General features: G+C 43.4%; 1 protein-coding gene across 7 annotated transcripts in view; it reads right to left on the bottom strand.

The window, feature by feature from the left end:
• TNRC6C (trinucleotide repeat containing adaptor 6C) overlaps window positions 1-26,492 on the bottom strand; it is a 70,053-nt gene extending 43,561 nt beyond the window's left edge. For 6 of the 7 annotated variants that reach the window (XM_019621648.1, XM_019621644.1, XM_019621646.2 and 3 more), the window contains exon 1: window positions 4,690-5,013. The gene's annotated coding sequence lies outside the window, so the exon portion shown is untranslated. Of the gene's footprint in view, window positions 1-4,689; window positions 5,014-25,574; window positions 25,597-26,458 lie in introns of those variants that run through there. The other variant, XM_019621650.2, reaches the window with a different exon arrangement.
• Window positions 26,493-27,077: the final 585 nt, after the last annotated feature.

Genomic DNA, 27,077 nt, shown 5'->3' with positions numbered 1-27,077 from the left:
GATGGCATCTGGCAGCTCCCAGCTGCCCACAGCACTTACTGGACATGCACACACCATGCTACAGGAAGGAATACACAAACTGCAGCTAAAGAAATGTTGAAACATGAAATAAGGCTTCTCATTTCAGAGGAGAGAAAAAGAAAAAATTTTAATGTAGAATCCGGCATCAGATCCTGCTAGGAAAATACATCTCACAGCTCTCAAATTCTCACCTTCCAGAAAACAAGCTTTCCAGAAAACAACACCTTCCAGAAAACAACAGAGCACAGCTTTTCAGCTTTCACAATGCTTCTTGTGGGTTGCATCTCATTTTGACTGCTCTATGAATTTCTTGCTTTAATTTCTTTTAAGACTCTGCAAACATATGTTACGGATCAGTTCCACAAATCCTCCAGCACAAAAGAAGCGCAGAAGTTTCACCGCAGCTCCCAACTCCTGCAGGACACGGCATCAGATGAATGTTGAGCATCTGATGCTGCTGAACTGCTGAAAAGTGAAAGGCATCTTCAAGAGAACCTGATTTCTTCTTTTGATCTTTGCTCTTACCGTCATCAAACGCACAGAGGTTGCCTGGAGATTCCTTTACAAACTTCATCACTTGTAAAGAAACAAAGGAGGATGCGTTCCTTGCTATTTTCATTCTCCCATGATAGCTTCCAGAAATTACCTTAACTTCATTAGCTCACATGGCAAAAGGGCCATTCCAGTGATGGCTCCACCTTAACGAGGGAGATAGCTACTCACCACATACAGAGTTAGCTGACCAAGTGGGGAGGGAAGAGAGAAAAAGCAGCAGCATCTTTAAGTAGAAATAGCAGAGCGGATATTAGAATACTGCCCATAAATTACACAAATAGCTTTCCCTGCTGTAATCTTGGAAAGGATTACAGAAGCGGTATGAGGAGAACAGGCTTTGTTGCTTCAGATAAAAGTTCTGGAAGAATTACTATGCTACAGAAAATGCTCTTACCGAACACAGTTTCATAATAGTTAACAATGAATTAAAGACTGTTTCAAAGGATAAGATATCTCAAATATTTTATGCCATTTGAAATGTTTCAATATCTTCTCCTAGCAGTTTGCTTAGTTAATGTTTCACAGATTACCTTAAAAGAGAAACAAAAAATCAGCACTCTCATCCACTTTACTGATATTTCCAAATGATAAATCTGACAAAGAATATATTAGTGGTCATTAATTTCCACTTCCCTTACATTGGCAGAACATCCTTTTTAATTCACGACGTTGCAGTTAGAGTTCTGATAAGTGTTTTGGATAGGCCAAGGCAGCAGATAACAGAGACTGATGATAAGAGAATAAAGAGATAAAATAGGGCAATTTTCACAGTGAAGAGGCTGGCAGTGCCTCTCTAACAGCTTTCCCTGTATCTCCATAGCTATAAATAGGTCCTGGAAAGAACGTGGTTGCATAATTTCAAGTTAACTCTGAAGGAATACAACGCTATAAAAATAAAAGCTACAGACATGAATTTATATTCAGCATCTTTTGGATACAAGATTCTAGCTTACAGCAGTCCTGGCTCTCTGATTAATACCAGGTCATCCATCAAAAGAAAGCCACTACTGCTCAATGTAAGCATAAAAAAGCCACATACGGAGACTTGCTTGGACTGAATCCAGTGCACGTCTAACAAGCTCTGCTCAGGCAGTCAGGCTCTGAGAGCCCTCAGCAATGGATGTTCCACTGACTGCCTCTCAGAGAAGCAGCAATGTTTGTGCAGCACGCCCTCTGCTACAATGCAGGTGATATTCATGTAGACCAAATCCCCATTTCCACTGGAACAGACATCTGTGCTCACCTGTAGGAGCAGCTTTCATTATAGTGTTCCTTCCCTTCCTCTGAAAACTTTTATTTCCAAAGCCTTCAGTAAATGAGATATCCCAGGAGCCAGAGACAGACAGAGGAACACAGTCCTCAGTGACAACAAAACATGCAGGAAAGCTTCCAGCTGACAAATGCACTCAATAATGCTCACTTAAAAAACCTTTACTTTCATATTCACAAAAATGTGAACCAGTTTTAATTAAATTTCATGGAAAACTCGTTGTTAACAGCTGGAGTTTTTCAGAATATCAAACCCTAAAATATTTCCAATCCTAACAGCTGAAATGAAAAGGTTTTGGCCTTCCCTCAATACTCCGTCTTTTGTCTTTATGTTCATCTCAACATGGAGAAGCAGCCATTAAGACAGACCAGGTTTGAATGAGACCATCAAGATGCAAAGAATTCCGTGGCTACAAAGGTCTCTTGGGAATGAGGCACTACTCCTATCCCAGCCTCACAAAGAAGCCAGGTGCACAGCTGCTGGTGCTATAAACTGAGCTGCATTTTTCCCTCCTGTGACTGCTCTCAGTGGACGAACTGATGCTCCACCTGCTGGAAAGAGACATAAATGAGCTCTGCAAGTGTTTTCTCTGAGGAAGATGGAGCCACTTACGTCTCACATGAAACCCTGCTGTCAGCAGATGGAAAAAAACCCAACAAAACAAAAGTGAGCCAAGCACGTAGCTTTGTGAGAATTCCTTCCCTGCTCCAGGAGCTGCTGCAGAACCTCTCAGGTGCCCTGTAAAGCTTTTGGTTTGACTTAACGTAGAAAACAACCTGACAGTTCTGCCCTGTGCACTCACCAGCCTGCTGACAACAGATCAGTGTTTCCCAGTTATACTTTTGTAAAGAATTTGATGTCAATAAACACATTTAGTGCAATATGAAATATAACAGGATGCAGAAATGCTACTGCATTCCTCCCCTTGTACTACTTGTTCCTGTATTCTGAACTGATCCAAAAGTTGACACAGACGTAGCAGAAACACAAGAAAACAAAGTAATTCAACAGTATAAACATCTGCTGACAGTTGCCAGGCTGAGAAACACCAGAAATAAGTGTTTATTTTATACAGCAAGTTGAATTAGGAGTCAGGAAAAGAAGTCTAAAACCTCACAGTACAAATGCATCTGGCAAGATCAAAGGCAGAGAGCGAGCACTGCCCTCCTACCAGGCAAGTTCTTTCATGGATTATATCATGATTTAGAGTGGACTTTGTTCCGTGAGACGTGGTGTGTTCCTTCAAGATCAAAGAAAGAAATTTGGGATACATCTCTGCTGATGCTCGGAATGGCACCACCGAGCCCACACTGACCCTCAGCCAGCCTCAGCCACTCGGGTTCCTCAGCCTGTCTCTACCATATCCACAGTTACATCTCCAAAAAACACAACAAACAGGTAAATACCAAACTAACACAGAAGATGAGTGTGGCAGTTAGGACACATCTCCATTTCGAGCAGAAGCCATGCATGCCTGCCACCTTCCCTGCTGAACGTGACTTGTACAGAGGATGAGAGCGCTGCTGGAATTGTAGGAACCGACCGCCTTTCGTGTCACTAAAGCCAAATAGTCCAGCATTCAGGAACAGAATCCTCTTCCTCACTCTAAAAATTAAATAATTGCAACTACTTTACGTAAATATACAGTTGTTTTGTTTTTGTTTGTGCTTCTGGGGAGTAGTGGAATCATATTTTCAAGTGCATCCATAAAGCTGCATTTCTGAAAGAGATTATTTCCTTATCTGACCAAAACTTCTAAGGACAATACTGAATTATTTTCACTGCTGGAGTTCAGCATCACAGGCAGCAAAACTTGTGAAAGATTCCCTAATGCCCAGAGGGGAAAACTGCAGACAGCTCAGATCAAAATTTTGTGATGTCTGACACCATTAGTGAGTGATAATGAGCAACTCTCGAGATCATGCAGAAATTACTAATATTCAATTCTAAAAACAACAACAACAAAAACAAAAAACCAAAAAAAACAAAACCCACCTCCCTGTAGCTTAGTCCAGATAAGTTTTTCTAAGCCATGGACAACTGCAGGTCAGAGTGCTCCCTGCTTTGCCTAACACCACACCACACACACAGCAGTGATGACAAAGCTGATCTGTACCACCTTCTGACAAAGCTCCTCTCCATCTGACAGCTACCTGGTCTCCAGCACAGGGGGACAAATGAGCAGAGAATGCCTCTTGTTTCCTTATCAGCAGCTGCAGAGAAGAGAAAGGCAGCTGGGTGCCTTCCTGCTCACGGTGCTCCTGTCAATGGCCAAAAGGAGGTTGAGGCATCTGCCAGAGGAGAGAACCAAGTGGCAGAAAGGCCTGAGACACCGAACAGCCTTTCCCAAAACGCTACTCTGCCTACATGACAATAATACTGAGAGCATAAGCGTATAGAGGCACTGACATGTCCCAGCACAACACATCAGCAAAGTTCCCAGTTTTTATTTACATACACAAAACTCTTTAAAGATTATTAAGATTGCCAATGTGATACTCAAAAGCTTGGAAAAACCCAAATTAACAGGGCTTGTGAGGGGATGTTCACTAGAAATGCTGTCATGTTGTGGAGATCACAGCCAGTACAAGCACCAAAAACGAAGTTGGAAAAAGACCCCATAGGTCTGAGCATCCAAAGTAAACTTATGGAACTGGGTATGAGGGATGAGAACATTCATTCGTAACTGAGAAAGAAAAAGAGGATCAGCACATGCCTCATTTCAAACCCCGATCTTTTCAGACACATCACACACCCTTCAGCTCCCACACCGCAGCCGTGCTGACAGCGATGGCTCGTCTCACCCGCACAGCACCGGCTCCCCTCCCGGCTCTCAGTCTTACCTGCTTGGGTCTTACTGGGATGATGCTGTCCTCCCGCCCCTGGCTGCGGGGGAGGACTCGCCCCTGCTGGCCCAGTGCCTTGTGCCGGGCTGCTGCTCAGAGTCCCGGTGGGCAGCGGCTGCCCTCTCTTTAAGAGCTGCTTCTGTTCTTGCTGGCGGAAGCGTGGAGGCACCTCGCGGGGCAGGTAGCGGGACGCGGCTGGCTGCTGCCCGTTAGCAGATGCACGCTTGCCATTGCTGCTGTTGGTGATAGTGCTGGTGGAAGTACTGGTACCGGTACCGGCAGGTTGGGGCTGGCTTAAACTGGTCTTAATAGGTTCTGGCACTGTGGAAGAAATAATAATAATAATCATCATTTGATAACAGGAAAAATAGTTTTTCTAAGATTTGGGGTGAGCTCATTGCAGCCTTTCAATACCTAAAGGGAGCCTACAAACAGGAGGGGAATCAACTCTTTGAAAGGTAGATAACTGCAGGACAAGGGGAAATGGTTCGAAGTTGAGGGAGGGAAGATTTAGGTTGGATGTCAGGGGGAAGTTCTTTACTATGAGAGCGGTGAGGTGCTGGAACAGCTGCCCAGAGGCTGTGGATGCCCCGTCCATCCATGGAGGTGTTCAAGGCCAGGTTGGATGGGGCTCTGGGCAGCCTGGGCTGGTGTTAAATGGGGAGGTTGGTGGCCCTGAGTGTGGCAGGGGGTTGGAGATTCATGGTCCTTGAGGTCCCTTCCAACCCAAACCATTCTGTGATTTCTAAGATGTCTAACAGTACTTACCCCAAAAGAGGAAATAGGAACCCAACAAACAAGAGGATGATAGAAATGACTGCTGCTGCTCTCAAGCCACGTAAGGAACATTGATTATTAAATGAGACACGGGTTCACAGGGCTCTTTTTTTTAAAGCTGAGAGTGATGGTGATGGTGAAGAAGCAGCATGCTGGGAAATGTGAAGTTTAGAACGTGAACTGAAAAGAAGTGTGCGCTACAGCAGGGGGAATTCCAGGTAGTAAAAAGCCAAGATTGATCTTCAGGATTAATTTTGCAAAATGGATTCAGAAGTGTAAAACATGAATGTTGTTTCTAACAGTCAGCACTACTTCTCAAAGACAAATTCCTTCCCATCGTTACTGTGCAGTGCCAACTCCTCGTGGTGCAACCACCGTGCTGAGCAGCACACGGGGCAGGCTGAAACGAGGCACTTATGAGCCAGGTTTACACTGCAGAGAAACAAATGCATGCAGCTGTCTGTAGGTATTTCAGCATAAGATTAACGCAAGCTTTTCTGCAATCTTTTAAGCTTTAAACCTCTAAACATGCTACATACTGTCTTAACTACTCCATTTCCACAGTTTTAGCCTCTAATTTACTACCATGACAACATACAATGTCCAATAAGCACCACTGGAACTAAAACAGCATTTAGTTTTAAGAATGAGGATAAATTCTGGTTATTCTCTACTTGTGCAAGGCACGTTGCCTGTTGCAGTGCTGGAACCTTTCACTCCTTGCTGTAACAAATTTCTGGGTGGGTTAAAGCAGGGGGAGAAGGGCAGAGATACAACAAGTAGTGATGGAGCAGAGCTCTTTTAAAGGGAACGGAAAAACATCCACCCCTGCAGCACCCACTGCCCTTTGGTTTTACACTTTGAGCCGTGAGGCTGCAAATATTAACCCTCTGAAGTACCTATGGGTACTGTGAACTCCATGAAGTATCACTGCCTGCCATCACAGCGGCCCTCAGACAGCTGTGCCAGGAACCAAAGCTGGCGTGTGGCTCAGGACCCAAATCCCTGCTTCCCCAACGCCCGCTCCTGCTTTGTTTGCCTTGCTTTGATGAATCAAAGGGATAACTGATAGAGAACTGCTTTTTATGTTGTCGAACAAAGCAACATCCCCTTTTCATTTGGGAGATGGAGAAGGCAAACAGAAAAATTAGAGCTGGGGGCTATTTGTTTATGTATTCTGAGACATCAGTGTTTACCAACACCGAAATCTCACGTGCTGTCCTTCTGAAAGACAAATGTGTGCTCTGAGGATGCTGGGGACAAAACAGCCCCATGGCAAAGGTGGGAGAGCAGTGCCTGCTCTGCTCTTTTGTCAGCGGAATTAAAACCATTACGTGGCACAACGCCAACAGCAGAGCCCCGTATTCACCTGGCCGTGGGTTTTCTTAAGGAATATTAATGAATTGGAAACGCATTCGAAAGATGGACTGGTTTTTATGAAGTATTATATTCTTAGTGCGATAGGGATAAATGCCAGCTGATAACTCCAAATAGGCACGTACATAAAACACATCTCCAATCCAAGCCACAGAACATGTGCCAATTTTTGCTTTAACGTAAAATGAAGTTGTTTCATCACAGAGGTGTGGCCAGAGAAACCCAGTTTCAGCCTCACAATGTTTCCCTCTCAATATGTGAATGGAGATGAGAGAACAAAGACAACCCAAGTACCAAGCAAGCACTACGTTACAGAACGACATCCCTGCCTGGTAATGGCACTGATTTTCTAATCAGCACAGTAAAGTGCTTTCGCTCCATGCACCAAAATCTCTGTCAGACTGGTGAGATGGAAGGCACCCCTGCAAGAACCCCATGCAGACAATGGTGGTAGCAGGAAAGGAACTGCTGGATGACCCCAGCAGCAGGAAATAAAGCACCAACAATGCAGAAAGGGCTCTGTTCCATATTCCAGCTTCAGATCAGCCTGTTCATATGATATAATATATGGAGAATATCTGTTACAAAGACAATGCAATGACTGTACTCTTCCAAAAAACTCCACGCCTATTTACAAGCCGTCTCTCCAGCAATGTTTAAGCAGCAATTTCCATTGGACATGGATTGAGAAACACCGACTGCTCAAAGCATCCGTACAGATTTACTAATTATTAACTGCCGTGAGGCGTTTGCTGCTCTGAGCTCCCCTAGAAACACAGACACCTCCCTTCCTGCAGGCTGTGCTGAGGAGGGCTGCCCTGTGCCCAACACAGCCCCACGCACACAGTGCTGTGGATGCGGGCATCTCAGCACCCCGCAGGGCCGCCCCTCTGCTGCTCACCTGGAAGCAATGCCCTGCAACCACTGATGTGACGGGCAGCTGCTGGGAAGCTGGGAACTGCAAGGCAGCCCTCAACCCAAGGCTGGGTTGGTTGGAAGGCTAAAAATGTTGTTTTGAGGAGATGGGGGAAAGGAGTGAAAGCAAAGTGATTTTTTTTCCACCCCCGTTAAAAGCACGCAGTTAAAGAGCCAAGAGACCGAGCTATAGAAAGAATCCTGCCAAAATACAATGGAAGGCATCGAATGAAAGCCTCCAAACTGCTTGCTCTCCCCATGTTTGTGATGGCTATCTGCTCATTCTGCAGCCAGAGAGCTGTACATATGCAAAACAATGGGCTTGCTTGTAATAATTATCAGCACTTAATGGTATCTAAACTTCTTAATCCAATTTTACCCAAACAAATCCAATAATTACTCCGCATGCTTTCTGATGATTACAATCTCGGGAATCCCGACTGCATAAAAAATTGTTATGTGCAATTGTAGGTGGATTTTATTAATATAATGAATAGGATCAGTCTAACAGATTTCAATTACAACAATAGCTTTTAAGTACATTTCTATGACATAAGAAAAGAACACGCATAAATGAAAGAAACTGGTTAAGCCACATAATACTGATTTACGGCAGCTTTTTCCTTTCATTCCCCTCATTAACATCTCTCTGCATTTCTGAATCCTGCTCTCCAGCTCCATCAAACTTGCATTTCTAAGGGCTTCCAGGAGCAGACATTCCAGAAGAGAAACGGTTAAGCCAGAAATGCATTCTTGGCTGCTACTGTGACAGGATTTATTTACAGCTTCTATTAAACACAGCAGCTCCATTACAAAGTGCTGCATGTGAGAAGAATTTTTGATTATACAATGCCAATGCCTCACTGCGTTAAACATATCATGCCAGCGTATTATTTTTTTTTCCTTCAGCAATTCGTTCAGGTCATTGTTTGATGGGTTTATGAATTCATTACAGGAAACAGATGGATCCCATAATTCAGAGCTATTCTCCCAGCCAATCATGTGGGCAATTTTTTTTTCTCATCTCGCTCCCCCCTCCAAATCAACCTTAATGAAGCCACTTCCTCCATGCCCCATTCCCTGCACACAGACGTTGCTGTGAGCTCTGCTTGTTGGAGCAGCACCCAAACGGAGAGGCACGGAGCGCAACGTGGAGCAGCAGAGCAGGCAGCCCTGCTCAAGTCAGACAGAAAGGCACAACTTACCCAACTCGGGGGGAGGCAAACAGAAAGCACTGAATGGTGCTGGGCAGAAACGGGCGTCCGGTTGGTGAGAAGTCCATTTTTACCTGATTAAAAAGGTCTTTTTTTGTTGTTTATAGAAGGAAAAAAAAAAATACTGCCCCCCAATCTACTTTCAAAGGATGAATTTTCATTTAGCAAATTACCTCCTTTGTCTACTAAGCACTGGCATTTTTCATCCACAGTGACATCTACTGGCAAAAGCAAAGGTATTTCAGAAAACTTGCAGAAAACCTAACGCTTCTTAACATTTCTACACAAAAATGGGCGCTTTCATGCTGTGTTCTTCCCCTCCCCCAGCACACAAACTTCTGGAAAAAAAGAAACAAGAAAAGACAAACTGCAGAGCACGGCCCAATGCCAAAAGAAATAGCAGAACTTGCAAAACGGCCATAGGCAGAAGCTGCAGTCTGACAACCAAGCCCACAGCCAGAGTAAAAGGAAAAAGACAGAGCCTTATTACGGCTTCAGAACTTTAAGATCATTTCAATTTAGTACCTGTTCCTGAGCACAACATTCCTTACATGCTAAGGACAAATTAAGTCTTCCAGGCGTAATTTCATCCCCCCTCCCGTTTTGTCTCCCTGCTGACTGCTGCACACCTCCTCCCACTTCACAGCATTCCTTCTCCCCTTCCTTCTGGGTTTAGTAGTGCTTCTTTCCTCCTTCCTTACTCCTTCACCATTTTTTCTGAACAGGAAATTTCAGAGCCAGGATGGAAATTAACACAGAGAACATCTCTACCAACTGTCAGGCTTTCATCCTCAGTAACTCAGTAGCGCTCAGCACGCTGGTAGCACGTTACCAAGGAAGCTCCATAGAGAGAACAACCGTCCCATCCCTCACCCTGCTTTAAGCAGAGGAACACAAGGTTGGGTAACAGGAAACACTTCTTCCCAGGGATGCACTGCCAGGCTGTTCCAGAACAGTGGGTTGAGGATCTTAAAGGTCTTTTCCAACCTTGGTGATTCCATGTCACAGCCGTGCTGAGCCTCCAGAAAGCAGCTGCAGCTCTACCATGGCTTGTATACACTAAGTGCAACGGAACAAAAATGACTGTGAAGTTACTCAAGCCCCTCTTGCACACAGCACGCTTTACTAGAACAGACAGAGCTTACAATCCTGGAAAAGACAAAGAAATCAAAGCTCTGAACACACTGCTGATGGAGCTCTCCAGCCTTAAGGAACGACGTTTGGGTTTGCTGAGGTCTCTGCTTTGGATGAATTCAAAAGCTCTGCAGCTCCTCTATTTTTTGCAGTCTGATCTGTTCATCTGAGAGCATTTCACAGGCTCCATCAAGATAGGAGCATAATTTATTCTAAAGCTATATTCAGACACAGAATCGTTGCGTCAAGTTAGCAGATAACTACCCACCATAAATTGATAGATATTAAATGCTGAAATGTATTTGTTATCTATTCAGTGGATTTCAATTCAGTCAAAAATTAATTCCTAATATAGATGCTGGAAAACCTCCTTTGAAAATATGTCATCCAGAAAGATTTTACAACCATCTGTGGGAAATCAATATTTTATGAGGGAATCATAATAACTTATAGGGCCCACAGTGACAAGCTGGTCGCAAATCACCTTCCCAAGAGTGAACTTCCATATTACTTCTTATAAATTAAAGGTTTTATTTTAATCTTCGTTCCTGGATCCGCTAGAACCATATAAATATTAAAGCAAGCTGGAAAGTGTATTCCATTTGGTTGTATTTTGTGAGTTTTGAAGAACTAAACAGTCTTTTCTTAAAGATATATTGGCATTAGCAGTACTGTGGCTTGTTCCACACCTCCAGCATGCAGGGTGACCTGCACAGATCCCACTGTGCTCATGTTAAGGATGTGCTGAGAGGGCTGAGCAGATGGGACAGGGAAGAAATGGCACTCATACACAAATAGCCTCTGTCCTGCACCCAGCTGCACATCTCAACGGGGTTTGTACCTCTGCACCTCCTGCCTCGTGTGCTCAGAATCCAACACAAGTTTCTTAAGCTTTAAGTGGGAAGGCCAACACGACCCAACCTCATCAGCCTCATTCCCTTAGGAAACCAGACGAAAAATACACGCAGCACAACTTGTTGATGAGAGCATTTTTCCCCACAGTTGTATGCAAAATGCTTCCAAAATGATGAATCTCTGCTATTTTCGTAGAAGTTTATATTGATAAATTTTGTACCAGTGAAGAAAAGAGTGGAGAAATCGTTTTGGAAAATAAACTCTAACAATTAAATGATGGCTTCACCCTTCCTTCTGGTGTGTCACCATCAACCCCAACTGCACATCTCAACTCTGTAATGGCTTCTGACATGAAATTATTATGTGATGCTGTCATAAGCAAATTGGAGGAATGTGAGCTAAATGCAAAATTGGCTGAAATATTCTCTGGGAGAATCAATGGTTTGCTGTCAAAACGAAAGCATATTTCAGAAAAGATTCCATCGGGACTTGATCTGAGCCTACGCTGCTCAACATTTCCATTAACAACGGCATGATGGACTAGAGAATATCCTTATTAAATCTGCAAATGACACTAAGCTAGGGAGAAACAACATGGGGGTGATGAGATTGCTGTGGGACAGGATCAGAATTCTGATAAACTGTCGAGAAATCAATGATAAACTGGAAAAGTGCTGTGAAAGAAAGCAGCTGCAATTTGGTAAGGAGAGCCACATTATCAAGCAGGAAGATTTAAATGCAGAACAGCAGGCAAGTGACCCATGGCAGATCTGCAGAAAAATACATTTAGGCAGATCACAGACTAAACTGAAGTTAAAAGGTCAGGCTTGTAGGAAAACAAGCATTGTAACTGCATAAATACCAAGCTACAAGGCTGAAAGTAACCCTTCCACATCTGTGGCATGGTACAGCCCTCACTAAGCAGTGCCATACTCGTGGTCAACCATCTCCATTCAAAGGAGAGCTCCAAGACCTGGAAGTGGCACAAAGAAACAGTCTGAAACCTGGAGACACCGACTGCCACGGCACAGGGCAGCTGCTCAGGGTGGCAGACTCTGTGCACACACTGCAAAAAATAAGTACAGAGGAAGAAATAACTTGTTTCATCACACGGTGAGTAGGACAAGACTTGCTGGGTTTGAATAGCAGCCTCAAAGGTTAAGGTTTGCATTTCTAACAGTAAGGATCATTAAGGACTACCTGCAGACTTGCTGCAGGTGTGGTGCAGGAAGCTCCCCATAAAAACATACATCCTTGCAAACCTCTGCACTCCAATACCAAACTGTTTCACTTCCTTGATCAGCACCTACATACTTTGCTTTCATATCAGTATGCAGAGCGTGCCAAATATTTCTCTCAAGATACAAAATCTATTTTTTTTTTTGCTAGAAATATGCATTTTTTAAAGTTCTTTTTTTCTAACCCCACTCTACACTATTCTGGTTTGGTTGTGCATGCAGCACTCTGAGGAAGAATACTCACACTTTTAAGAGCTCCCAAGATTTTCCTTACTGCTTTCCTCCATGTTAGCACTGATTACAATTTTAATTTTAAATTCACGATTAATTAGCCGTGCCATTAAAAACGGTACAGCTAATTAGGTTGATACATTGTCACCAACAATAGATTGATAATCCAAAGCAAATACAATGCTATTTAGCATCGGATTCTTTCATGGCAAGACAAACCCTCGAGTGTTTATTGTAGGTTCTGAGTGCACACGCATGGTTTACCATGGCCTGGCTGATGAATGGATATTGGATCATATACATCAGGCCTCAAATTTAGAAGTCCGAGCCATGAATCAAAACCGAGTAATGGAACAGTTAAATTATCACAGCTACATTTCTTCAGGATGTGAACTGATAACAGATGGTAACTTTCAAGGCTTAACACTTTGTCTGCTTTCTTTCAAACAGTATTTCTCCAATTTGCAGACGTTAAGCAGTATTTATGGATTCACATAACTCCCAATTCCAATATTCATCACGTCCATCCCTCTACTTTTGGATTTGTTCACCGGAAAGCAAAGACAAATCAGTAAACAGATGCATGGTGCTTCCCAGCCTGCTGTTCATCCCAAAGAGCAAGCCCCCAACACAGACATGCTTCACCCAGCACATCAGCATGCACTGACCTAGAATTCAGACTGCTGTAAACTCAATGCCCACCCAGAGAGCAGCACCACGTACACTCTCCTCCCTCGACAACACGCTGACATTAGAAGGCCAGCTCATCTACCTGGCTCTGTCTCTCCATCTCATCCATCTGTGGCACTGCAGCCCCATCCGTAACGGCAGTCATGGGCAGCAGTCAGCTCAAAGATGAGTGACACAATGCTAACCCCACTGCTAGCACTGCTGGGAGAATCCCAGCCTTGTAACAACAGATTAAATAGCTCCGTACAGGGCTGCATAAGAATTCTGGGCAGAAGTGGGAACTCGATCCTTCAATTTTAAGCTGTGTGCATTTAATCTTATTAGACAATGTTTTACATACAGTTTTCATATTTAAAGGATTTTTTAAAAGCAAATTTACAAAAGGTGCAAAGTCATCACATCAGCAACATTCTTCCTTAATTCAATCACAGCCACTCCCAGACTGAATGGTAAGTATCTTTTGCAGGAGCAACCTGCTCACAGTTATATCATTTGTACAAATAGATAACTATGACAATTGACAGTAACTGGTATATTTCTAAGTAATTAACAGCTGGAATAATCTCCAAATTGATCGGTTTTCTGTACACAAGAGCCTAAAATTTCATTTCTATCTACAGTTCCCATGATTAAGCCCTGAGTCCTGTTAAAAGCATGCAGAAAGCAGAGCAACCTGGTGGGCTGCCTGCTGCAGGTTAACATGTAGTCTGTTAACATGTAGCTGAGGCAAAAATCTTCAAATTAAATTCAATTTGGATGCCCATGCTGTATCACAAAGGCTTGATATGTTATAATATGTTATTTTATCCATAGAGAGAAGTGTGTATCAAATCTGTTGTGTCTTACATAGCACAGACACACTATATGCATGCACACACTTTTGTTCTGCAAACTAGGAATACAACTTCTCCAATGACTTATACTTTAGAGGCTGGAAGCATGGGGAAGGAGTTGCACTGGCATTTAGCTCCTTTTAGACATTTCCATGTAGGCAGTTATCAACAGCTGCAGATCAGGTATCTGCAGGATGAGAGTTCAGCATGGTCAGGACATGACGTGTCGTTTTTATTGACACTGGCTGTGCTGCTGAAATCATGGGACTCTGCACATATGTCAGCCTGACTGTGTAAACACAAAGCTTTGGCTCTGCTGTCATGGACATTTATGGTACCAAATAAATATCTTAAGAGCAATACTAAAATAGTAACAAATCCGTGGGCGAGAGCAATGTTTTAAATAAACCAGTAAAAAGACTCCGTAAGTTTGGCATAACCCTTTAAGTCCGTGTTTTATCACAAGAGAGGGGTTAAGAATAGCTCGTCCTGCAGCTCTATGGACAGCCAGGGCCACCCAAACCATCACAGCACTGCACTGACATCTTCACCAAGGACTGCGTGCAGCCAATTCAATGGAAGACCGAACTGACAGACAGATACTTGACCAAATGTCATGGATTTTATTTCTAGAGGAACATCTGAGGTTCCATATCCTATTTTGGATGCAGTCCTCAGTACTGGAAATGGAAGAGGTCTTGGGGAATTGCCATTCTTGTGGCTTCCCCAAGTGATCAGACGAAAACAATCTGGACCCAAAAATGATTCCTCAGTCAGATAAGCCCAATTAAAGCCATGCTCTAAAGAAAAAACAAACACTGCTGAAGTCAGATTTCCAGCATTCAGACCTAGACACAAAAAAATACACTGGCATGAAGTATGCATTTCAGTTCTTTTGATACCTCCCCTTTCCAACCTAAACACGGTTTCAAACATGCAGTTGTGAGCTTCCCAAAGGCAGCCCTGCATGGAAGCGTTCTGTTCAGAACTGAGGACTCACCATCTGACTGCAGCAGCTCAGAACCCAGAGCAGACCCTATGCTGATGCTGCTCAAGCCGAACAGGTCTTTTGTGTCTTTCCAGGGCCATCGTGCATTAATCTCATATAAGAGAAACAGGATTTAAGTTATTGAAAAACAAAGAAAGTAGTTCCAGCAGTTTTCATACTGCCTTCCCTCCCCCCTCCCCAAATCTACAGGAAAATGCCCTAAATAAAAGCCAACCAAGTTCTGATTGGGATTCTGCAGTCATTTTCCAGCAGCCAAGACGAAGCCAAGAAAAGCTCCGTTCAATTTGTTGAACACAGTGAGACAGAAAACCTCCTTTGTGGGAAGGCTGCAGCAGGGCCAGTAATGACCAGGCATTCCCAAGGAAGCTTTTCAGTCCTTGCAATGCAAGTCGGGCATCTCTAAAGATGTAAGCAGCCAAGCTCATGAAAGGACCACGAGCAGAAGGAAGCAGGGAGCAGTGCTGCTCCATCTGGCAGTGTTTACCTCCCACAGCAGCAGTGTCACTGCACAAAGTGCTGCGTTGGTTGGGACAGATGACAGCTCGGGTGATGGGGCTGTCACCATAGCAACTTTCAGCAAGAACTCACAATGCACCCAAACGAACTTGGAGCTAAATTAACTTATTGCATGTCACCAGTGAGAAATGACTGTTCAGAGGTAATTTTCTGTACTAATATGTAATAGAGTTAACTCTCTAAATTGAATTAAATTAATTAAATGCCACTCCCAGTAAATCAGATTCTATTACATGAATGTTAAAAGAAATTAAAGATGTTTTAATAAAGATTACTAATAATAATTTTATTACTTCCATTCAAAATTTTCGCTCAGTTTATTTTAGGCACATGTCTTCCCCTCACCAGGAAGGAACACCTAATTACTCCCATTCACTGCACATATTTATATCAGGTAGACAGATGTAGCCAAAGGAAACCACAGCAGCATTGTAAGGGTTGCTCATCAGTGAAATACTGCTTGGTTTAACGCGTGAAAGCCCAAGATTTTCTTTCACCACACACACTTTGATGATGTCAGTAACTTTGGACCATTTCCCAAGCCTTCTAAGATTGTGCCCAGTTTCCATTGCAGAGGAAGAGGAAAATCCCAGAGCTGCCTAAGCAGACTGCAAAAATAACAACTTCATCATGGCTTTACAGAGACCTAACACAGTAACTTTGGGTTTTAATATAGTATTCCTTGCACATGAGAGCAAGACAGCCAGCTGGGAGATGCACCTAAGCTGCCTACATTGCCCAGTGCCAATAGGGGCAGGCTGCCATGGCCAGCTAACAGCACCGCAGCTCATTAAACTCACCCAGCGCTTCAGGCCCAAGTAGGCCCCACCTCACCCCCATCAACCCCTGGATCATCATCCACCTCTGAGATGAGGTGGTGACAGCATGGAGAGCACACAGCCACTGGGGTGACAGCAGCACCAGCTGTGGGTGACCCACAGAAAGAATACTGTGCCAAAAACACTGCGTGCTGTAAAACATGTTCTGAATCACAATCGAAAAACAGGCCTGCATCAGAAGTGCAAAGCACAGGTGCAGCAATGCAGTGAGGATGTAATGGACTGGAATGTCGTAACCTTCAGCTGCCTAGATCCCAGCTAGCAGTAAAATGAGATTGTGGTTTTAAGTTTTCGTTACTATTAAGTATCTGATTGATTATCCAGAAATTCTGTGGTAGAATTAGATATTTTTCCAGTCCTCGTAGCCATAATGAGTTATCAAATAATGAAGTCTTCCCTCTCAAAAATGTATTCAAGAACCAATTTGAAGAAATACTGCATTATTTCCTTCCTGTCTCATCCAGAAGACTTCCTCATGTAGAGGAAAGAGCCCCTGGTGGGTGCCAGCCAGGAAGGAGTGGGGTCTGCCTCACACCTACACAGAAAAGAACTGGAGGGGATGTGGGGGCTGGGGGTCAGCCTCACCTCCTGCACCACCAGGAGGTTTTCCCATCTTTCGTCAATCAGATATAAACAACTGCAATGGAAGCAGGAGAGGAATAAAAGCAAACGCTATATCTAAATGTCTGCTTCAGAGGACTCCCAGCAGAGAGAAAATGGTTTAGTGAATGAAAAGGAGAAAGGGGGAAAGGAGAGCTGGAAGAAGAAATGCTGCACGATCAATTCAAGGTGTTTATGGTATTGGAGAAGAGCCCATCTGAAACTGGGAAGCTCCTTAAAGCAAGCTGGGTTCAGAGAGAGAGAAATGAGCTAACATAACCAAACTGGAAGAATCAGCAGCAGCACTGCTATGCACATGTTACAGAGCTGTACACTGGACTCAGCCTGAAAGACACAGAAAGCCTCAGACTGTACTTACAAACAGCAGTAGTAAAATTACACAGGTTAACTCAAAACATTACTTAATAATCATTACATTACTAGAAGGATTTCTACAGGAGAGAAACAAACAACTATGGTTTGGAAAACGGTTTGAAAGCAGGAGCACGAAGTCAGACAGATGGAGCTGCTAAGTAAAGAAGATCAACAAAGGGCTGCTGCAGAGAAGGGCAGCTCTCCACATACCAGGCACAATCAGACAAGAATGGGCTTAAATTACAGGAAAGACTGTTCAGGCTGAGTAGGAGACTGCTCTCCAACAACAAACAAAATGCCTTTCAAGAATATCTGTTGGATCCGTCTGACAGCGTGGAGATGGACACGACAATCTCCTCTTGTTAGCTAAAAGGGCTACGTGCAATGCCCTGAGCCCAGAACTTCAGTGTGGCATTCAGAGCTTTTAAAGGAGTTGAGGACTTGTTGATCCTGGAACTCAGTAACTTGTCAGCTTCACATCACACGTCCTGGAGAGGCCAAAGGTCTGGCTCCATGAAGACTGCTGGAAAAACAGACAGCAAAGCAGCCAAACCCCAAGTGATGCCAGAAGTGCTGAGGGCATCCTGATACAGGAGGGGAATCTTCAGGAAGCTCTGTGTGACAGAGGAGAACGACTACTGCCAATAAGGGAAGAGGCGATCAAGAGGCTGAGCTGCACCTCGGGTTCAGATGTTCCTCTTGGGCAAACAGCAATGGATGCTGACATGCCCCGTGCAGCTGAGAAGTGCCAGAAGCATTCTGTGTAGCTGTTAAATGCACGTCCCACAAATCTGCTTAGCATGAGCCACTACAGCCAGACCACAAAAGCTGGGGCAGGATGCTTACAAAGAACATCACCTCCTGTCCTGGTGATCCTGGCCCTGCAATCAGCCCCATGAGTAACCATCCTTAGGAAGCAAACACACTGCACTGCCTGAACCAGGTCAGGAAGAACCAGAAGGGTCGGTCAGCTGCACGCTGTGATCACAGCCACAGTGCTTCCCAGCAGCTAAGAGAGCAAGCTAGTTAACTCCCACTGCAAGTATGCCTGTAGAATTTGCTGTAATTAAGTATGGGCTACCATCTTTAACAACTCAGGAAAAGCATTAACATAATCTTACAGAGGAAGTCAGGAGGCTGACGAGATTCTCAAAGCAGAGGAATGCCAACAGCAGGTCCCAACATAAGGTCCCTCAAGCAAAGGCTCCACATTGTGTCAGAACATCAGAACGCTTTTTCATTTCCTTTGTTTCCCCAAAATAACACTCCCCAGAATCTGTAGAGTAACTACCTGAGGAACGTGCAGAGTGTCACAGCACAAAGCTGGCTGCACCCTTTCCAGGGAACGGGTCAAGCAATGCTACAAAGCTGGCATGCACCTCAAACCCACCCAGCATCCTATGCTCCAAACCAAGCCTATGTTTATCCTTTGCCAAATGAACTTCTCCTTCAAGCTTATGGTTTGCAGATCTTATAGACATTATATCTACATGGGATACAAGTCTCCTGCAGGCAGTAACACAATAACCTACCAACGGAGAGCACTCATCACACGGCAGGTAAAAGAAAGCTGAGAGCTTCTAACAGAGATGGCATCAGGCAGCAGTGCTCCCCATAAAAGAATGGCCTCATAAGGCAGTCCTTAAGTTAGACAAAAATGTGCATGTAAGGCCAACAACTAACAACCAACTTTAGTTCAGAACGTAAAGGAGAACCAAACTGATGGAATCAGTTAGCTGTGCATAATGCCACGTGCAACAAAAGCAACCTGCTGGGTGGGTTAAACTCCAAGCTGAGGGTCCCAGTCCATCCTTCTCAGCAAATACAGAACACTGTGATGGCAAGCTAGCAAAGAAAACCTCCTCTGGTCTACAGTACGAGAGCATCTATCTCAGGTGGACAGGAAATATCAGACAATATTCTATTTCTAACTGGTAAATAGTTATTAGATAAGCAGACTACAGAACAGAACACATGCTACTGTCCAAACTGCTGTGACACCAGAAGAGGCAGCAGTTTGACCATTTCACAGTCTACACGGTTAAATACACTGCGTTAGGCAGTGCCTGTTACTGAGAAAGAGGCCTATTGCTGAGTATGAAAGCACACACTGTGGGCAGATAAATAACCATAAAACAGCATGCAGTTTGATCTTAACAGCCACTATTATCATTGTGTAGCTGTGCTAAAATTTATATTCTATAATATACAGTTGTCAACAACTGTATTGGCAGTTGTTGTGTTTCCAGAATGCAAGTCGGGGATTTTTATCCGAGAGGCATCAGCACCAAGGGGCACCCAGAGAATTAGGGCTAGAAAAGCCAAACTGGTGTTATCTCATTTGTTCTTATTCTCTTCACAGAGTGCTCCCGTAGAGATAATGTCAGGACTATTTATTAGACAGTGGACAGTGTAAAGAGACACCTGGTGAAAGCATGCAGTCTTACTGCCTTCAAACAGGACAACGTTTAGAGCATTTGACAAATACTTCTCATTGTTCCTAGTATGAGAAAGCTCACGTTTTCACCCTGTTTTAAAAATAAATACACTTGGAGCTGTTACCATCCTAAATCTGGTAAGCCCAGATCACTTCCCAATTGAGGAGACTGAACAAGGCAAGCTACGAGGAAGAGCAGAGCAATATTCTCTCTGCACTTACAAGTACACACCTAAATTTCCATGATGGGCAGCTACTGCAAGCTGTCACTAAGGGGTACGTGAAAGGAACACAAAAACTTTAACAAGGCACACAGGGGATAGGAGTGGAGGTGCTTGCATGAGCTGTAAGGAAAAACAGCATCTCTGTGCAAAGAAGTTGAAGCATTTTTCTACTTCTTTAAGGATCAGCTGCCCTGTAAACCCTGCTCAGGACAGGAGCACATTAAGAATATTGTTTCTGTTCTATTTTCAAATAATCCTGGAGTGAAATGCTTGTGTGTGCTGTAGTTTTGTTGTTTTTTTTTTAAAGACAAATATTTTTATCAACAACAAAAAAAACATCTAGACTACTTGTTTTGATGCCTAATTATCTGAAAACATTCATCTGAAGGCTGAGGTTTCACAAGAGCTACAGAAGACTTCAATCTTCAAAACTGGCAGCCCCCACTTGCAGGGCTCAGGATGCCCAGCCCTGCCATACCTCCACCTCTTCTGCCAAAATCCACCTCTGCTTGCACACAACTGGCCTCTCAGTGGACACCTGGGATTAGAAAACCAACAGGACCCAAACAAAAGAACGCAGAACAGGAGTTGTAGGAAAAGTTACCCATACACTTACTTGCTACACTAGTTTTTTTCTCTTTCACTTCAAAACGAGAGGGTTGAACTAAAGATACTCATAACGTTGCCTACATTTGTGAGAAGACAAGGCATATTAAGTAGCTCTGAGCTGTTGTCACTAGAAACTCCAGCTGGGTTGTCACAGCCACCCCACATTCGACAGCAAGCAGGAAACCAGAGTTTCTCTACCAGTTAACTCCAAGCAACCCAGGCTCATCTGTCGTCTTCCACATGCAAATTTCTCCTCTAGATGTGCTGTCCCACCTTCATACCATCTTCTTCTCTTTCTGACCAATGTTATGGATGGACTCCATGAATTATCTTCACATTCTGTTCTTTTACGTTGTAAAACTGTAATTACTTCTCCTCTTAGAGAAGTGACATATCAGCCAGCTACGAATGAAACACATGCAATTTCTTTAAAGACTCTTGTAATAGCAAAACAACACAAAGATAAGGTTTGTCAGAAAGAAAACATTTGTGTTACAAAGCCTTAACACATGGCAGTGGGTTATCAGTAGGTTATCACATGACTGCATATTATGACCTAATTGAAGAACTTATTACAGCGTTTCCCTTCCTCCTGCAATGATGATTTGTGGCACATTTTGTCACCACGTCGTTGAACTGCTCCATGCAAACACAGCACTGAACTAATAGCAGGGGGGGTTGGAACTAGGTGATATTAAACCCAAACCATTCTAGGACCTTATGGTTTCTCTTACTTTGGAGGAGACCACAGAATTATAAGTTTATGTCTGCAATCAGAAACCAAAAGTGCCTACTCCAGTTTGGAGGTCACACCGAGACACACAAACTGATAGGATGCTAACCTATCAGTAGTAAAGAGATACCAGACCCCAAATATCATCCAGTGTCTCTTACTTCTTACAACTGAAATGTAAGAATTTTACATTTTACATCTGCAGAACCACAAGGGCAGGAAGGGACCTCTGGAGATCACCACATCCAACCCCCTGCTGAAGCAGGCAGCCTACGGTAGGGCACAGAAGAAAGCACCCAGGTGGCTTTTGATTGTCCCAAAACATGTATGAGCAGCCAGTTCCAGTGCTTTGTAATCCCCACAGCAAGGAAGTTCTTCCTCATGCCCCACCAGAACTCACTGTGCTCTTGTTTATGCCCACAGCCCTTTGTCCTGTTGTTGGGCACAACTAAAAAGAGCCTGGCATCATCTCTAAAGTGAAAGTTAAATGGTTTACGTTTGTAACCTCTCAGTCTGCAGATATGCAACCTTCCTGCCTCTGCAAGCTGTACATTAACATCACCATATGACAAGGATTCCCAAGAGACACGGCACAGACTGCCTGGGGGAGCAGAAAGCTCCAGAAGCAGACAAGAAGAGAGGGGAATGATGTTGCCACACCACTCCATCATAGGGCAGTGATGACAGGCTGCTGGGTCCCACATTCACTGCAGCTGTTCCAGCCACCGTAACCTTGCCTCGTCCCGCAAGCAGAGAGCTGAAGGTCCCATTTTTCCATTTGAAAGCCATCATCCCTTTTCCTGGTCACATGCCAGGAATACACAGCCCTGCACACACCACGAAGTAAAAGGGACAGATTGGCCCCCTATGCTTTACAGTGAAGGAAAAAATGTTCTGCAGACTACCTCTCCTAATCAAAGAGTTAGGAAAGAATATTCTATGGCCAACTAAAAATGGTAAACAGTTAACTCTTTTCACCTGTATATTTGGAGATTCAACACTTACCTTCACTGTAGATGATGCTGGAGAATTGGGTACATAAATTGCAAGGATAGATGCTTCAGTAACACAGTATTATCATCACTTCAGCTTCTTTATACTTAGAACCTGAGCTTTGATTTAGACAGAGCACGTAGAATTCAGCTGGGATGGGAGCAAAGCAGCCAGAGCCAGGGACTTGGGCACCTCTGTGCTCCCTAAATCTGCAGTGAGACAGCTGGACAAACAGCAGCAGCAAAATACCTTCACCTCATAGCATCTGTCACCAGCACAGCTCTCCAGAAAAAAGTCTCCTGTAGTTATGAAGTACGAGCCATTCCCTGCAGCAGGAACCAAGCTCTTCTTGGTAGTTACAGCTAAATGCTTTCATTACAAAAGCCTTTATACGTATAAAAAGTTTCTTCATCAAGCGCACAGAAAGCGGCGAGAGTTTACACATCTGAAATGAACACTAATGGGCTGTGTTCAATGGTGCTGCTCTCAAAAGATTACCATAAAGCAGTAACATGGGAGCACAGCGTGCAATGGGAACGTGTTCATTTCCCACCTCATCTAATTCTGCAGCGCTTCTCTCCAGCTTAACAGGAAGACTAATTTGTTTTCAAGTAATTGAGAAACAGCTCCTTATCACTTCTTCAAATGTCTTTTTTCCTTTCACACATAGCCTACAACTGTTGCCAACAGTGTACTCATAAGAGATTCAGCCTGGAAGAAAATACCAAACAATGCTGCAGAAAAAAAATTAGAAACTGAAGAAGCTCCTAAGTAGACAAGACTTAAAAGAGCTGGTTCTTCATTTAAACAACACAAATAACTTGTTTAAATAGACACGAGAGCAACACAAGGGAGCACTTCCTACCCCTGCACCAGTGACTTCAGAGGCAGCCACATGCCTTCCCTCCATTGGTGGAAGCACATGTTTATTTTGGAAGGGTTTGTGCTGCACACACAAATGCAAACAGCCAGCCTGCTCCGAGCTGACAGCGCACCATGCTCACACCCACAGGAAACCTCTTTCCTCCTTCCTGAGGCCTCACCAGAGACCAAACATGCAACAGCTTCCAACGAGCCACAACCACACACACGGAGCTAAGAATTAATTGCTAGATGGAACAGTATCCTCTTTTTTTCTTTTTTTTTTTTTGACTGCACTAAGAAAAAGTGAGAAATGCAATATTTATAAAAATTTTAGAAGCCTCTTTCTCACCAGCACACAATAAGCCACCCAGAAAAGAAATCCTTCTCCACTGCTCCAGTCCCGCAGCTTCTCCCATTCCAGTTACTTCCAAGAACTGCCTTCTCCCTCACAAATACAGCCAAGAGCTAATAAGAAACAGCATAAACATGTTGTCCCAACCAGCTGAAAAACAGAAACTGAAAACTGTCTCCCCATGCCATCTTTATATGATTTTCTTCAGCCTTCTCCAACAGAACCCAAGTGGTGGCAGTACCTCCCACTGCCACACCACCCACAGCTGCACAACAGAGCCATGCCTGCACCAACAAAAGGAATTTGTGCTCCCCTGCCAAGCTGGCACGTTCTGACACAGCTTCCCCTGCACACCCAGGCTGGTCTCAGTCACTGGAAAGATTACAGCAGAGAAAGTAACATCCATGCTGCAAGCAGCTCTGCTATGTCACTCCTTACCTGCCCCAAATCCAGATGCAGTAATATTCTGCAGAAGGTTCAGCCCCCACTTGGCTTTAATCTTTGATTTAAAACACCCTGCATACGCAATAACTGCTGCAGGCAACTCACCCACCTATGGTGTCATTCTGTCTTTACAATGAATTTAATTGCTTTCTCCCAAATATGAAATAAAATAATTCGGTGTTGCCTTTAGTTTAGCTGTCGTCATTCAACCTTGGAAACAAAACAAAGTATGGGTACCAAAGAGACAAAGGTAAGGGTATTGAACTCACAGAAATGCAGTCCCTACATTTAAAAGAAATCAACTCAGGCGCTCCTGAAAAAAGCTTGGATCCATATCACCATCTTTATGAAACCTTACGTCACACTTGATGGTATCAAACATAAATACAAAGTTATCACAGCAAAGACAAAAACCACACTATGCCACTCAGAAAGGAGATGGCACTGTGGCTCCGTGCTACCAGGAATCGAGGCCCATTAGTTATGTAAAAACGAACATAATTAGTTACTCTGACAAGAAAAACATCTGCTACTGAGATATGATATTAAAGTCATTGTAGCACTGAATCTTTTTCACACAGAAATGAGTTGACAAAAAATATTACGTATTTTGGAAACTAAACTACTTCTTAGATAGAAATCGTACCTTAATTCCAAATTTCTCACATGCTTCAGATTCTGAGAGGAAAGGTCACAGCTACTGCTATCTCCCTTACTGCTATGAACCACAGGGCAGATGCAACACAATTCAGATTGAAGCTTTCTGATTTCACACACTTCTCGTGGGGGAAAAAGTTGGGAGAAAAAAAGTGTACTGATAAATTATTTGTCCTAGTTTCTCCATTGTGTACTTAGAAGATTGTTTTTCAGAATTCAGTATTACTGAAGAGAGAATTAATTTCTGCTATATAAATACATAAAAAGCGTTTGAAACATAAGTTGTTTTGTCAATCCCATATGCTAGACTTGGCTCTTTTCTAATTCCCAGCCTTTGGAATTTGAGAAGCTGCGCTTGCCAGTCTGCCACCTAATTACACAGCAATAAACGTGCATTAACCAGTTCAACACCAAGCTGCAGCCCTGACTGCTGTGCGGTGACAAACAACCCAAGGCGCAGAGCAGATGGCAAAAGGCAGCAGCTGCAGAAGGTATCACACCTGCCTCACCTCCTCACCTCCGGTAAGGCCCCAGCTTCACCACCATTTCCTCCACCCAGCTTTCTCATGAGCTCCAGGAACCGAATTTACTCACTGAGTTGAACTGGGGGTGTAGGAAGGGGAGATGTACACTTTCTGGTGGCAATTAGGTGTCTTTGAAATAATAACGGCTAGAAACTAAATTGAAAACTACACCTGTCCTGACACGAGGGGAAAATGATAACAAACAGTGTGTTGTGTTCCAGTTATTTCATCTATGCGTTCCTACCAAAAAGGAGCCATGTGACACCCAAAGTAGAAACTTACTCTGAGAATCCAGCGTGAGCAGTCGGCTCCTGCAACAAGGGTTTAGGAAAACAACTAACGAGATATTCCCTCCTCATTAAAAAGGAACAGAAAGAACAGAACACACACACACACGCTTTTAAGACATCACGTTTCACCGAATGAATAAACATAAATTTACCTTTGGTTTTTTGTTCAGCAGCCTGAAAGAAGAACAGAACAACAAAAAAAAAAATCAACTATTTGTCAACATTCAAAAGGATACCTAAAAATTGCAGAGCTGCAGTCCTGACCTTTTGCAGACAACGCTTACATAAAGCCAGCATTAGGTCTAATTAATGATAGGAACATTTAAATTCAACTTCATGTACGGGGAACATAAGAATGGCTATCTCTGTCTGACAACAGCCCAAAGCTGCTGCTTAACAACAGTAAGAAGCACAGCAAGCACCAGCCCCCACCCAGCCTTCCCCCACCCGAGGCTCAGAGATGCCCTGAACCAAGCAGGTCTACGAAACACTCAAAGAATTCAGTTCCATGAACTTGCCCAGTATCTCTTGTGAAGTCCCATATTTTTTGTCTGTTTCAATTCTACCCACTTTTCTTTTTATTTGAGGTGTAGTTTTTGTAGCTACCAGGCAAGCGAGCAGTTCCTACCTACACCCTCAAGCCCGCATATGACTAAAACTAACTTCATATACATACAGAAATAGTAATAATTAAAAGGCAAGAGAATGCAAACCACATTAAAAATGAAGTGGCCTTGGAATCCACAGCCACTCCAGCATCAATTTAGGGTAAGGCAGCTCACTGCGCACTGATGCTGACAAGGAACATGCACACCATGCAGCACTGGAAGCAGTCACCACCACCCATGGATGGCCAACAGCTCAGAGCTTGCTAATGAACTGTCACAACTGCTCTCCCTGAGACCACAGCCTCACTCAGAGCTGATGGGGCTGCTCACTTGTCCAGGATTAGTCAAAGTAAAGGTTACAGAGCAATATCTGTATGATACAAATAAATGAATACATCGGCAAAGGAAAAAAAAAAAAAAAGCAAAACCTTTTTCTGAGCACCTTCCTTCTTTTTCTTTTCTTCCTGCTTTTTCTTTTTCTTTTCTTCCATCAAATGTTCCTCTTCTTGTGTTTCTTCCTCTTTCTCCCTGAGGGAATAAAGGGTGGAGAGAGCTTTTCAGTAAGATCAAATTTACCTGGGAAGGCAAATAATCCATACTAATGTTGTTAGCTTTCTAATTCGCATGTCTAAAAAGGGCTGCTTCTAATGCTGGAAAGAAAACATTACAAAAAGAAGCAGTTAAAACCAAAACGAGCAACAACTAAAACAGCAGGGGATGGAAACTCTGAAATAATAGATTTGGAACCCCTCTCCTCCATTACTACTTAATACTACAACGCTGTATGGAAAGAAGACTTGAAGGTAGGAAAAAAAAGAACCAAACCAACTCATTAATGCTGATTTCCTAGTGCTGTGATTCACAATGTACCTTAAAGATTATGCACGAGTACATTACTTCTGAAATTTATTTTTTTTTTAATCAAATGCTTGTTTTCCTCAGATGCATCAATTTTATTCTCCAGAGGAAAAAAAAAAAGAATCATAAAATAAAGTCTGGATTAATTCAAACTACCCTATTTTCTGTTTATCCTATAAATTCTAGCTG

The sequence above is a fragment of the Meleagris gallopavo genome, chromosome 20 (genome assembly GCF_000146605.3).
Source record: "Meleagris gallopavo isolate NT-WF06-2002-E0010 breed Aviagen turkey brand Nicholas breeding stock chromosome 20, Turkey_5.1, whole genome shotgun sequence".
Lineage (NCBI taxonomy): Eukaryota > Metazoa > Chordata > Aves > Galliformes > Phasianidae > Meleagris > Meleagris gallopavo.
Note: the sequence above shows the minus strand (reverse complement) of the source record. Positions and strands in the feature narration are given on the sequence as shown.